The sequence below is a fragment of the Triplophysa dalaica genome, chromosome 11 (assembly GCF_015846415.1).
Source record: "Triplophysa dalaica isolate WHDGS20190420 chromosome 11, ASM1584641v1, whole genome shotgun sequence".
NCBI classification, from domain to species: Eukaryota; Metazoa; Chordata; class Actinopteri; order Cypriniformes; family Nemacheilidae; genus Triplophysa; species Triplophysa dalaica.
This window is the reverse complement of record NC_079552.1, coordinates 8,847,503-8,863,123: the sequence shown is the minus strand read 5'-3', so window position 1 is coordinate 8,863,123 and position 15,621 is coordinate 8,847,503. Positions and strand designations below refer to the sequence as shown.

Sequence of the window (15,621 nt, the reverse complement as noted above, 5' to 3'; positions counted from 1 at the left end):
CCATTGATTAGTTAGAGTATTCTGTTGTAAAACGGGACAAACCGGGTGCCCGTGTGACACGTAAACACATACATTAGAAACAGAGCTTGACATGCTTGTTTGAATGTTCTTGACCCTTTTAAAGACGTTACCACATTGAGCATGAAGTAACCCCAGTGTCATTGACAGAAAATATTATGCAATTTACACCAATGTGAGATAAGTTGTAGAGTTAATAAACGGATAGTAGAGCTCTGGAAACATGATGTTTTAAACAGACTTCTACTGCAACATTGAATGATAAAGAAATTAGGCCTGCTCAACTATGACAAAATTTATATTAACAATCATTTGTCAATAAATTTGAGATCACAATTTTTTAAAGGAATAGTTCACCCGAAAATTTAAATTCTGTCATCATTTACTTACCCTCAAGTTTCTTTGTTTTGATGAACCCAGAGAAAGATATTTGGAAGAATGCTTGTAACCAAACAGTTCTTGGACCCCAATTTATTCTGCTGAATGCTTAAGAAGACATTTTGAAGAATGTGAAGAAACAAAGAAGGTTATTTAGGTCTAGTAGGGGGGGTATGTGAACTATCCCTTTAATACCGTTACATATTGAGTTTGGAAACAAAGTAAATAGATCAATTATGAATAAAGAAATAAATAACTTATATTTTAAGAATTCTTGTTTTTTATAAGTGCATACAATCAAATGGATAGATAAATGGAATGCACCATAACAATTGTTTTACCTCTATTATTTTGTTTTCATAATTAAAGGAAGTCAAAATTGAAATTGAAGATTGATTCTTCAAATTGTAAAAAGGAAGAAACAGGTGATTCTTTAAAGAACCTTTGACTGGATGGATCTTTGTGGAACCAAAAATGTTTCTACTAAGGCACCCTTTCAGCACCATGACTTTGTTAAGAGTGTATCAAGAATAAAAAGAAAACATTTAAAAAATGAATTAAAAAATCAAAATTTTACCTGAGAATTATCACAACGCTTTAATCTGTAACATAAAGATGAAACGTTTTTTTACATCTATTCCATAAATCTTCAAAAGAAAAAAATACTGTGAGCCGTTAATTCAGCAAATGACACTATCTGATGTTCTGAAATGTCAACTTCTGGGAACACTGCACTGTGAGCGTCAAGCTCCATAATGCACCGACACTTTTCATCAAACCGTGAGCTCCATTTTCAACATTCTACTCTGCAGACCATAACAGAGCCACAAGCAAACAAGCTAGAGAAACCCTGCACAATCATGATATTCTTGCATTTTATGAGCCATACAATAGCCTGAGCAGAGGGCTTCCAGCTTACCAGGACCATAGTAAAGACTGTGATATGTAAACAAACAGGCCGGAACTTGGTCTGATTTACAGTGCTTCTGGCCTTGCCAGCGTTTCCCTCTCCACCCGATAGGCTGAGCATCCAGGTATTTCTGCACTGACGGTTTGAGCGCTTTCGATTTTATACATCAGCAATTTTTATAGCGTCTTTAGGTGTGCATAACACACGCTTCAGTATATCCTTAGGTCTGAGAGTGGGGATCGTAAGAGGGCTGATGAGGGTGGGGGGAATAAAATCACAAATAACACTAATGCAACAGAAGATTTTGGAGAGGACTTGGACGCCGGGTCATGTGCCCCTGGCTGCCTCTGTAATTGGAAGACAGCCGAGAGGCAGCTAATATCCCGAGTCGTACCGATCTGCATCCTCGCCTCCCCCTACCCAGATTAAGTTTGGTAGAGTAACCAAGCTTCGAAGGGCCCGGGAAGCTACGCGGGACTGCTGTAACTGATACCAAGATCCTCTAATTAAAGGTTCCGATTGAAGGAGCGATGTTTAATATACAGCACCTCCTCTCTTCTCCCCGGCCGGAGGAACGAGGGGAGCCCGCCAGATCTCTCCGCTCACATCACTGGTTTTACCAGCACCTCCGGGTGGGATTCATTGGGGGAGGGTTACGACTTTTGCAGCGCCAGAACTGCACCACATGATCGTCTGGCTAGCCATAAATTAACAAAAAATGTGTTCTGAAGGTACAATTTCTGCCAACCAAATGCTGACACCGAACTAAGTTTAGGTTTAAATCCGTCTGAAATGATTCAAAGTGACCAACAATTCAGGTCCAACGTCAATTCGCTTAATCACCGTTCTCACTAAATACAAAAGATTTAAGAAATTTTCTAGGCCATATTTCACAGCCGACATTCCGGCGGGTTACTGCTCCTGTCTTGCGCTTTGTGAACAAGGTTAGCTCTTTCAATTGGTCTATATTGTCCCCCATTACTCATTTTATGGCTAGCAAATCACATGTGACAGTTAGATTTTGACAGTGCGGAAACCTAGCCTCGGTCATTAGTGTTAATATTATGTTTCTTTGGCGATCCCTCATCATTTTTGGGCCTCATTGACTATTTTTCTTTATAAGATATTAAGTATTCAAAGCTCATTTACATCCTTATTTTTCAATTTGCTGCCGCAGTAGTTTAATTTATTCCATATAATTTCTTTTTCAGAGAGGGACATTAATCATTGCCTGTATGTTTTAGTGCCTCTGGGCCTTTTTTAAATCAATAAAATAAGGAAACGAAAGTATGACTGTCTAGGAATAAACGTATTGGTTTAATAAGTCACCAAAAATTATTTAATATTGATTGGATGGTTGATTGAGAGATGATTTGATTAACCCATTTCTCAGAGTCGTCCCCAAATCATCTTAAATTTTGCAACCTTAATGTTTTCTTCAGTCATTTATGCAATACACAGTTTATGTGGTAATGGTCATTCATACCTTTTGCCGTGGTTGCATAGTCCTGTGCACAGAGGAGGTGGAGTTGTGGCAACAACTTAACTGTCCTTTACAAATTGTTTTACACTTCACTAGAGCAAAAGATCCAGAGGCTAAATTAATGCCCAGACACAATGTTAATATCCTCTCCTAATATCTTCATCTAAGCTTTTGATCAAACTACAGAGAGAAAATGGAACACTGGAATATTCGTTCATGGTAGGACAGTCAATCCAACGAGTCAACTACCGAAAAACAGCTATAGATTTGCCACTCAATACCACCATTATATTTAAAATTGGGACATCATTATTAGTCTTTGTCAGCTCATTTGTAGCTATAAATGACAGCACTTTGGACCCTGAGAAACAAACGTGTTCCTCAATAATCAGTCAATTCGTGCTTATAATGGCAAGATAAATACTGCATAGCTAAAAACGGTGCACAATTTTTTGCTGACATGCCAAAGAGTGGCTGTGATACTTCAACGCTCATCTGGAGAGCTTCATCTTCATGCGGCATGACAGCAAATTATACACACATGGATGTGAGCCATCCTGTAATGCCCCTGGTAGTTCTGTATTACTGGTCTGTTGAACTTTAGGCCTAAACACTTTCGTGCTCTTTCTTTTTGGCCTTTCTTGTTGTTTCTTCATCCTTTTACATTCATTTTATGCTTGGCTATTCCTTGGGCTATCAGTGTATTAATGCCAGGGCTTAAGGGAAACAGCTTCGGGTAGATAAGCCCTGCGGTTGACATGTGGGTCCATGCGGTTCACGCATCTCTCCCTCGCATACCCCCTGACCAACTCTTTCTTGCCACCATCACTTCCCGATAACAAGAGCATACAGTAGCTGGCACCACGTGCAGTGTTATTTAGCCAAACGTTTTACAGGTTATGTTTCTAGGCTGGTACAAACATCTTAATTTGCTTTAGTGCCGTGTATAAGCCTTGACCTTCGCAGTTTGTGCGAGTCAGGTTGAATCGGGGGGGGGGGGGGGTGAGGGGGGTTGTATTTGGATACATAATGCAGCAGAGCCATAATACTTTGTGCATGGCCGCTTGCAGGCTGTCTATTCATGAGGAGAAGACCCGCTGTCTCACTCCATAAACCCCAGAGAGTAAGAGGACGGGTGTGGGGGCACAATGTCACTTGTAAATCCCAAATTAAACTCAACTGCCCAAAGCTTTACCGCGTAAAAACAGCCCCCTGCCCCACCTGCCAGCACAACCCATCCACACCAGACCCAGGTGCACAGACATTCCTGACAAAGACAGGACTGTCTCTACGATGTCAAGGTTGTGGGACAGTCCATTTGCTCGGGCCCTCATTTATTTCATGCAACCTGGACATTGCTTGCTGGTAGGCCAGTTCAATTTGCTATAACACGGCAATTCTGATAGGAAAAGTCGAAGTTTTGTATTGTATGACTGATTTCATTTCTGGAACCAGCTTGAGAAGAAAAAAGACATTTCAAAATTGCATGCAGGCTAGTTTGAGGCCGCTAAGGGAAAGATCCTCCTTGAAGGCAATCTGTTCATTAAGATAATGTGTTAGTTCCAATTAAACTAACATTAAAATGGTCCTCATAAAGAGTTTAAGTCAGCGTTTTTCTTAACTTGCTCCTTTAATTACATCGTTCCTCTGCTGTCATTAAGGGTATTAAAAATTCATTAACAAGAATAGTACAGAAGCCCGCCAACAAATCAGACAAACTCTCATCTCACGTTGTCAAAAGATCACGGCTACTTTATTCAAGAGAGTTATTTCTCATAAAAGATTACTTGTGTATCAACAGGTTAGCAACAGAACCTTATTTCCATAAATGCATTGAGGTATTCCTAATAGCATGTTTAATGGAAAAGAAACGCATTCGAATGATGTATGCGAAATAGAGATTCGGATTTTTATGCGACACAAGTGTCATTTATTACATTTATGTCAAAATTTTCCTCTAACGCATTTCGACTGCAGCCTGTAATGTTTCCGACAGTTATATTTGTCTGCCCCAATTTGTTTCCATCAGATGTGTTTATGGCTATCTGAAAGTATTTTACAGCTTTCCTACCCAACCATGCTGATGAGAATGACTGAATTCATGAATAACAAACTTACATGTTTCTTTTGTAAGATAGTCAACCAGAGCAATTATTGCAGAGAATGTTGACATAAGAAATCATTTTCCCTTATTTTTTTAAGTTGCTTTTTCATTGTGTCCAAAGCCTGCGTTTTGTAAATTTGTCTGATAGATTGTTCCGCGATTATTTGTTTACTTCAAGGTCATGGATGAAAAATTTGTGCGGAGGAAATGAATTTAATCTTATAGCCTCAGTGGTTTTGGTAAAACAGCGATGCTAAAATATGCTACGATACATGCTCCAGCGTTCTCAGAATAATGTGTAGGTTGATTCGGCAGCAGGTGTAGAATCTTTGGCAAAGTCATCGGCGTGATCATTGTTTTGGCAAGAGCGCTTTGATTAATTGCATAAATACATGTTAATCAGAACCTATCAAAGCACATGATGAATTCCACTAGATTAATCATTTTCAAAATGCACAAGCGCAATTCTAATGGCAGAGGTAGAAAAAAATGCCAAGATTGTTGAAAACATACATTTCGCAAGACCTCTTCCATAATTTCACTATTCTATTCTCTAATATGGTTTGATCACAGAACTTCACAGATCAGTCGTTCTGCAATGAATTGGTTCAGAAACAAATTTAAGCAACATGCAATATATGAGAATATAACTTTTCTATTGAACTTTGTTTTATTATAATGACATTGACTAAGAATCAAACACACCTTTGGTACAGTAAACCAAATCAATTCAGGCACCAAAGGTGTCTACTTGACCTAAAACTAAACACTCTAGTAACAGCTACTTGAAAACCCTGCCACCTCTTATCTTTCCTTCTGTCTAACATCTTAGAGAAAACACCAGGCCCTTCAAATGAGACACTGAAGGTCCTGTGACTCTTCCCCCACATCAGCATTTAGTCATCTAATCTCAAAATAACAATAATGGTGATTAATGGCAGTGGCTCGTCTCTGGGCTGTAACCCACAGCACTGATGCCACTCATCAATGAGCATGCTGATTTGACTCTGATGTGAATTAGAGTAGAAAGAGAGGGTTCCCTGCCGTGTCCGTGCACAGAACAAATTCTGACGCTAACGCACATACGCACGATGTTAATGGCCTTTTCACAGGGGTGCCAAAAAATGCTAATAATTGCGATAATGGGCTTCTTTTTATCACTAACCAATGCACCAATGCGTAGCGTAATGTTTGCGTCAAAGAAGCTGTACAGTGACTGAGTGGAGCTGTGGCATGAATTAGCCTTAATAACAGTAACAATGCCTGACTAATTTAAAGTTGAGCAAACAACTACACAACATCAAAATCTAGAAGGTATTTTATTTTTAAGCTAATGGTCCACAACAGATGACTGAGCATATACAATAATTCAAGAAAAGACAACAAAAACACAACACCAAAATGAAGACCATGCACATTAAAATTGTGCTACTTTAAACAATGAAAAACATAACTATGGTATATACAGCCTAATTTGAGGCACTAGTACACATTTTCGTTGAATCAGCATTTCTAGAAGTATTGTGGTTAATCCAGTCCAGTGTCTGATGAATTTCAACTTAATGAAACCTTAGCAGTGACTTAAATTCATCCAAAAGCAATGTGAAAGACAGACACATGATAAGACACCTGAAAACTGTGATAAAAATCACATAATTGTTTTTTTAGTTTTCCTAAATACATGTTCAAATATTACTGTTGTATTGCTTAATAATGAATATGAACTTGTTTTCTTTGCCATATTTGCAAAAGAGCATCTTTTTTGTTATTGTTACATGTTTTAGCAGTTTTCATTTTTTAGCAAATAAATGCAAATAGAAACAATTTTTTTATTTTAAATTTGGGAGAAATGTTGTTAGAAATTCACAGAATGAAACAAAAATGATCATTTTACCAAAACACACCTATACACCAATTTACCTATACATAGTAAATACAGACAACCTGAAAATTATTTTTAATCTCCGCTGCTGTATGTTTGTCTATAATGGTAAGGGACTTACAAAAATGTAAACTTGAATTGACCTCAAATTTTGTATTGACTATACTGGACTGAGAATAAACATAACATCTATGCATTATTAATATTTTCATGGATGTGGTTTTAAATCCAATCTTTGTGTTGTTGCTTTTTAAACAGCATGCATAAAAATATGTATAAACACCTAATTAATTGGCATGGCACGACTGTTTTCTGTTGCAACCACTTAATTGAAAGCCCGGATTAGATTGAAATATTCATACTGGAAGCAGGTGTAGCTGTATGAAGTTATGTCCTACAGAGACACATTATTGGTCATTCAAACCCTTTAATTTATATATGCATGATCGTCAGTAAGAAAACTCCCATGATAAGCTTTTTTGTTGTTATAATTGCACAAATACGGATATTTTGTCTTCCTGTGAGCGCAGTTAACATGTTATTGAATCGCATTATCTTCTCTAGTGGGGTCTCATTACTCACAGAAAGTAATCTGTAATGACGGGCTATCATCAATGAGCTGAAGCACATTCTGCCATTGATTGCATTTGGCCAAACTGCTGGAAAAACACACTCCCTGCGAGAAAGCCTCACGAGTGGTTTCAGATTCATGGACTGAACTCTTTAACCATCATGTATTTTGTCTCACTGCTTACTGAGGGATGAATGTATTATTGATCCGAGCTCCTGTGCATCGCCCGGCTTTTGAATTGAAGGGGGGGGTTTAGTCCCTGTTTACATAAACTATAGTGTGATTGTATTCGGTATAGGCAGCTACTTCAGATGGTCTACAAATCCATCAGACTTGACAGAGCTATTATACATTCACTTTTTATAAGTTTTGTCAGCTTATGCACTCCCAGATCTCACTTTCAACTAAAAACGCATTCATATGGGGCTCCAGGCTGCAGTAGCAGGTCTATTAAACTGCCTCTGGGGCTTTCTAATGTGGTTATGTTTTTATTTTATATTGGTTTGTGAATGACTACTCACCTTCCAATCTAAACTGAGATTACATGGCTATTTCAATTAAGCACATTAAAATGTAAAACAGGGACTGTCATTTGTCATTGTCATGATATTTTACATGAGACGGGGCTGGAAAGGACCCCAAGGAAATGGAAAATTTGAGAACATGAAATCTGAGGCTGTACAATGTACTTAAAGGTATCGTTCACCCCAAAATAAAAATAATTTATTCACACGTGACTCGTTCTTCTGTGGAACACAAAAGAAGATTTTTTGTGAGATTTCGCAGTGGTTTTATGTCCATGTAACGGAATTTAATGGTGGTCAATGTTGTTACCGACATTCTTCAAAATATCTTCCATCGTATTCTGCAGAAGAAAGTAAGTTACATTTTGGGAGCGAGTACGTTAAATTAATTTTTATATTTTTGGGTTCACTAAAATCTCTTATAAATAACAATTAAGAGGACTGTGCGATTCTTGTCTTAAAAATGTTTCCCACATTAAAGCTTAAAACCTACTATATACCCACAATTTCTCACATTCTATTCTGTTCGAATGTACAAAAATCTGCTAACATTTGTCTTACATCACATTATTTAATTAATCCTATACACCCATTTTAATTATTCTATTCTAGTAACATGTTTCCAACAATAATACAAACACACTTTACTTAAAATCCACACTTCCTTTTGTTAAGCAAACATGCACAGGCTAGCTCTTCTAGACAGGCTTCAGTTCCCGTTAGAGAAATGGCTATTTAAATGATCTAAACAGTGACAGGCCTTCTGGGAAAAGAGGACGGATTGTGTTGAGCAAACAGGCCCCTGAGCTCAACGCAATCCCCTAGAGTCAGTGTCAGACCCCGAGGCAAGGCACCGCAATTGTTTTAGCGTGGCTTTATTCCTCAAAACATATTGTCTTTCTCATGCCAGGAAAAGATAATTCAAAGCACTGCGAACGTGCTGGTGTGTGTGAATATATGTGTGCATTGGAGTACAATGTTCTGGGGGAGCGTTTGATTATTCATATCACCACGGGCCCTGGAAGGTGAAATACTTTTCCACTTCTGCTTATTCGCTGTGACTGATAATCTTTGCTAATCCTTTCCTCCACTTCAAGGATCCTCTTGCCAAAATCTGAAGCACTAAAGCAAACGCTGGAATGACCCACCAGCGAAAGATATTCGCAAAACCAAGAGCTCCTACAAAACCAGCAATAAGTGCCAACAGCTTAATAAAATGCATTCATCAATGCAATGTAACCATATGCATTTTGTTCCCTCTGTTACATTAAAAATTTCCGCTTCAAGGGCGGTATTAATGTTCAGCCGTGCCCACAGGGACCAGGCGGCATGTTGCACTGGGACGTGTTCAAGATTTGAACGTCCCAGCATGCCGCTTGATGGTGTCACAAGGTTAGATAGGCAACGCTGTGGGCACGGGTTTAAGCCGTATTCCAGCGACTGTTTAAAAGGCGACCCCCAACACTTTCTGACTTAACCTTTTTTGGAAAGCACAGGACAAAAGCCATCGTTTCCTCTGAGATATCCTGTTAAAGCTATTCTGAAGCCGGCAGACCGTGGGCCTCCCTCAAAGAGAGGGGCAACATTATTCAACTTCCTCCTTCTGATCCTCGGCCTACAACAAACCATGTAATCCACAGCTCAGTGGCCAAAGAGAAAGAGCGGGCACAGAATGTCCCTGTTACATGTGCAGATGGCACAAAGTGAGACTGAGGAACAAGGAGACACAGTAAAAACTGCACTGAGCTCATCTCTGCAGGTGAAGGTTCGAGTCTACGGCCAAAAAAACGTATCGTTCACCTTTTTTAAATGTATCGAATCCGTTTATTTAATTTATATGCATGTGTGCATAGTCGTGCGTTACATTTTCTCACACCAAAATAAATGTATTGGTTATATTTTAGAACTGTTAAACGAATAATTGCGATTAATCACATCTTATGTATAAACACAAACACATACATGTATACATATTTAGAAAATATTTACATGGATTGATTTATATTTACCATATTTGAAACTATATATAAATGCTTATTATTTTTTTTATTTTTCTTAACTACATGCATATGTTTTTAAAATACATAATTAATATGCACAGTACACAGACATAAATAATGTAAACACAAACTTTTCTTCTGGATGCGGTTAATCACGATTAATCGTTTGACAGCCCTATTTTGTTTTACTGAATGATAAAAGAGTTTGTGTTGATCTGAATCGACAGCACATTTTGCTGCCCCAAAGAAGCTGTGAATAGTGATCAGTCGCCATTTTCTCCCAAATTACTATTTTTATTTAAAAATACTAATATTCATATATTAAAGGTTAATCTCTTGGCATGAGAACATCAAAACAGCATGGTGCTGTTATACACAGCAAAATATTAAGACATTTTTAACGTCGTAAATATAATCACTGTCCTATTAAATCCTCAAATGTCCAGATTCGCAGTTTCTCAGGAAATGGAAAAGACCTCTGGACTTTTTAAATGATTAAATACTGTGTTGTAAAAGTTGACAAGCAATTCTTAATACTTTAGTTTGTTTAGATATTTGCAAAAACCACAAAACATGGCGGTACAAGGTATCCGAAGAACACGAAAATGTGTCTCACTTTAAAATTAGTAAAGTTGAAAAATCTCTTCATTGCCACAGAAAACCATCCCCAGAATCAAGGGTATCTGGCAATCTCTGCTGCTCACCTGAAAATTAGAGAAAGGTCTTTGTTTGCGTTGATCCAGCAGGCTGGAGTCCCACAGACTCAACATAGGGCACAGCATTAGCAGCAGCCTGAGACAGGCTGGCCTGAGCCCTCAGCATAATTAACACCCCCGACAGTGTTATTAAATGGAATTGCCATCAATAGAGATAGTGACTAACCTAAAGAAGAGAGGGGGAAGAAAATTCAGAATGCATATCTCAGGGGCAAACATGATAGGATTACAAAATGAGCAGCTTGCAAACTGTCTTGGCTTTGATGAAGAAAACATTTAATTATCCCCCAGTGGAAGAGATCCCCTATTGTTTAAAGCTAATTTGTCCCTTTTGGCTACTTCCTCGGCCTAAAGGCCTGTCAGTCTCATATTTCTATTCTGCTCCTCTGCTCTCTCACTGCCATCCTGCATTTGTGCTGTTCTTAATGCTGAAACAACATGTATGCTTTTAATTCAACAAACTGAATTCCGAATTTAAAGACAATCCTTTGATCCAACCCTCAAACAATGTTTTCATATAAAATGTCAAAGCACACAAAGTCAAAATTTTACCTAAGGAAAGTCCATCTGACTGTCCATGTTCCTGATGGGCATAATTTAATTTGTTTAAGCGCTATACCTCAAGATCACGGACCTCAAGAGAAGATGAAAGAGGCGAAGCCGCACCCCCAAAAAGGATCAAGCAGGTCAATTTCCCTTCACTTTGTCCTAGCTAAGGGTTTGTATTCCCTTCCCTACAAAGGCCACCATTGGGCTACACTGTGGGCTAAGCCACTAAGAGTTAGCTTAATGCTTGACCACTTGATATCTTTGAATAATAGAAGGTAATAAGTGTCCTCAAAGCATACCTCCCTTCCTTTTGAGAAACGAGTGTAAATACTCCCTTAACTGACATAAGAGCATCCAAACAGAAATGGATACAGAATAAAGCCCTCCAACTTTCACCACAAATCAACACCGGGCAAATTAGGTTTGAAATTTCTAGCCTGTGTATTAAAACAAGATTTTGAAAAAGGGGAGATGGTGCAGGTTCGCTTCCCAGAAATGAAAGTTTCTTGAAATTGTAGAACGGACGCTCTCTCAACAGATTAAATAGCCAATATATTCTGCATGCTGCTCTCCATTATACGGGCTTTCTTCCTCTATCATTTCTCATCACGATTTAACAATACATTCACATTAGCCTTGACAGTGAGCTCAGTTCACATTTTAATGCAATTTAAAAGAGGCACATATTTGCATAGTGAATTAAAATTAAGAGCTAATTATGCAAATAAATTATGTAGAAGAGCAAGGGATTGGCTTGCACTTTACTTTTTATCCCAATTTGAGAGACAAAAGTCACTTGATAGTCCGACCGACATTGTACGACATTTTGCCGGGGACCCAAACAATGGTGTTAAATATTCAAGTGGTATTTAATTACAAAAATTAGAAGCTTATAATTTACAAGGCCTGCTTCTTAAGTACAGCAAGACAAATTCCCTCCCAGAGGACTAAGGTTACGTTCGCACATATCGCCCCCCAATTCATTTTGCATGAACTCATGAAGAGAGTTCTTTTGTAAGAGGATAACAGTGAAACGCACATAGAACATGAGGTGAAAATGAGACAAAGATACTTAATAACCATGTTTGTACAGTATGTTATATCTGATCAAATGTGTTCATTTTTTTAACTTTTTTAACATTTTGTGGTGTTAAACTTTTTAATCACAACAGTGTAAGTGTTAGACTATAGTTTGTACTGCCAGTGAAACAAGAGCCAGCAGTGTTAATAAAGGTGACTTAAAATGACTCAAAATGACTTAAAATGTCACATCACCGCACCTGACCATGTGTACGAAATAAATAAAACGCCCCGGAAAAAGATAGAAAAGCAATTGATTACCAATAAAACACAAATTATGTGTATAGAATTGTGATTGAAACTGTTTAATTTTTTTACTACTGCATTAACGTTTGGAGGTTGACTAAAACTAGAGTTCAGAGTTGGTTGACTCTCCAATTCCTGACATTGGCTTTACAAATAACATGTAGTGGTAGTTTAGGGTACATTTATAGGCATTTTATAGTCTCGCTGCTTACCTGTTTACTTGCCACAATTATTCAGATAATCATTGGTCCAAAACAAAAGCAAATGTCAAGATCTGTAAACGAAAGCCTGTCACTCTTGCATGGTGTTAAAGATCTGTGAGTCTCGACCAGTCACATTACAGTCAGCCAAGATATCAAGACATTTAAATACAATTATTTTCATAATATAAAAGCCTTTTAAAATGTCTTACTTCGGGGCCAAATGCTATTGGATTCATGAGGTAACACAAGCAGACCCGATGGCACAGCATCCTCCAGCAGGGGTCCTCCCTCTAACAGCGAGCAGTGAAGGTGTCTGCTTTAAAACACATCATACAGCAGTAATGTTTCTGTGTTTGTGCCATGTATGACTTCATATTCCATTTTTCCTCTCTTTAATTAGTACAGTTTTAACACCATGCCATTTGAAGGCATGAGCCACAGCTTCTGAGCTGGTAGATAACTTTTATGTCTAAAGGGTCTGTTGGCACAGAGGTATAATTGAAAACCATATAGTTAAGGATATGTGCAGTCAGAGGCAGAGATAGAGAGACAGAGTGAGTTTAAAATTAAATTGTCCAATTTGTTCCGATATGCAAGATTAAGAAGCAACTTAAAAATAAGTAAAATTTAAATAAGTCATAAAACATTACGTCATGCAAGAAAAATTTGAAGGGCACTTATATGACGTATACACCACATGTTCTGTACATCTTTGTGAAAGTGTGCGTTAACTTGCTTATTGTAGAAAATAGATAAAAATATTTTTTTCTTAATCAGTACACTCTCTGCAAAAAGCAAATAAGATTTGTGAATCCGGAATCACATGCATCTTTACTATTCATACGGTAATTGACTACGGTCTGATGGAATAGCTCCGCAAACTTGATAAATGAATACCATCGCATCATTTTGTGGAGCTGTGATTCTTTCGTATGTTGCTTTATTTCCACCTTTACTGTGATCTATGTGCTGTCAAAAAGCTCTGATTATAAACATCTTTGCTCTGCATCATTGTTAACATGGCTCGTTCCTTGGCTAATTTCATAGGTTTACTTTCAGAAATGAATCCTCTTAATCAAACTCCCTCGTCCTAACTCTATCAAAGGGAAATGTTTCCGTTTATGAAACAAATTGCCTGATAATGAGGATAATCTTGCAAATAAAAAAGCGAGAGTGGGGGGAAAAGAAAGCTTGTGCTGTTCTGCCACAAGGGTTGAGTTAATTTAAAACATTTATAGAAGGAAATGAGTGTCTCCATCACACAGCCTTCCCCATTTACATCTCTTGCATATAAGTCAATTTGTGAGTGCCCTGGATCATAAATCAACGCCACCGGATTTTCGCGCTTATACCAAGAGACTCATGCGGGCTACCTGGAAAAGTCTGTTCACATCTGTAATTTTCAAAAGGGATCAATATGACTTTGGCAATATTGCTGGACATATAATAGTAAAAGAATGATATGCAGCAGTAAGTAAAAGGCGTTTCAATAAAGCACTTTTTGACAGTATATCTGGACGAATCAGTGTTTAAAATGACCAGAATTAATGATAAAAGAAGTTCAGTAAACAAGTGCTCTCTTTGTTGAAGCACCCGTGGACACAGCAGGTGCAATGCGGTCATGAGAGACATAGCACAAACACCACCTCACACTGGAAAATAATTTGCGGCCTTAGTCATAGAAGAGAAAAGTGCTGCAGGCTTTCTCTGTCATTCCACTCCTTTGGGTCAAACAAACAGCCTTCCTAGATCCAGCTCAAAGGCTGGTGTCTGGTCAGCCAAGCTGAAAATGTCTCTTGTCCTGTGCTGCAATGTAGCATTTCATCTACCAGCTGTTTGCTCTTTGTCAGTGACAAAGAGTTGGTGTATGAGGAAGCATCATATTTATTGAGCAGATAAGCCCAGTGTTCTCAAAGGCCCTTCATCCTGCCACAACAGAGTGCCTTTGTTACTTTTTCATCAATTCAAGATTCACAAATGTGTTTTGTAGAAACAATCCCAGAGGGGGGGACGAAACAAAAAGGGGAGTGAAAAAGGTATGTCTTGTGAGCGATGAACCAGAGATGGGGTTTTTTAAGTTATAAAGTGGCCAAAAGATGAAAAAAATGATTACGAGTCTTGTGTGAACTTTAAATTAGATTTGAGTTTTTATGAGTGGAGTTTGATAAAACTCTACAAAGCAGTGCTTACAGATATTCAGATGCACACACTGGAGTGAGAGAGACTTAAAGTGGTCTACAACTTAAACTATTTCTTACTTGCAATAAATTATTTAATTACTAATTTTATTTCATACATCTATCATAATGGATCTTTTATGTTTCTATTTTAAGGTAAATCATTTGAATGCAAATAAGTGAATTCATTTAATAACAATTCATATTTTCTATAACATTTAATTGACTGATTTTAATATAAATAATTTAGTAATTCAAATACTTTCGAAATAAATGATTTTAAAGCATAATAATAAAGATAATATTCTTATTAATATTAATGATTACAAATATGACCAATCCAAATAAATAAGAAATAATCAACATGCAGGGAGTCATTTTTTTGTCATGTGACAAGAAAACCATACAACACAAAGGACCCTCTTCAAGCCCTATTGTTGTGTGTCAACAATATATTTCAAAAAGACATTTGCTCAGGTAAAATTAAGTAAACAAGAAAAGTTTTGGATTGTCATGATTAAAAAAAAAGTGTGGTCTAAAAATAAATAGTTTGTATTTATTTTTTATCTTTCATTTGTAAGATTTATTGTAAATAAAAAGATTGCATTAAGAACGTGTTTTAACAACATTTATAAAAATGTTTCTTGTTATCTCAGACTAGCTTATTTGTCACTGACCCTTTTCTTTGTCAACTGCTGACAATAAGCAAAAATTTAATTTATGCCAAACTAGACATCCAAACATGCAAATTACATACACTCCAAACACTACATTTACCCC

At 37.4% G+C, this 15,621-nt stretch overlaps 1 long non-coding RNA gene across 1 annotated transcript in view; it reads right to left on the bottom strand.

The window, feature by feature from the left end:
* Nucleotides 1–12,980, bottom strand: part of LOC130431196 (uncharacterized) — a 54,621-nt gene extending 41,641 nt beyond the window's left edge. The window contains exons 1-2 of the long non-coding RNA XR_008908162.1: nt 12,874–12,980; nt 10,575–10,752 (exon numbers count right to left, since the gene is read on the bottom strand). This is a non-coding gene — a long non-coding RNA (uncharacterized LOC130431196). The remainder of the gene's footprint in view (nt 1–10,574; nt 10,753–12,873) is intronic.
* Nucleotides 12,981–15,621: the final 2,641 nt, after the last annotated feature.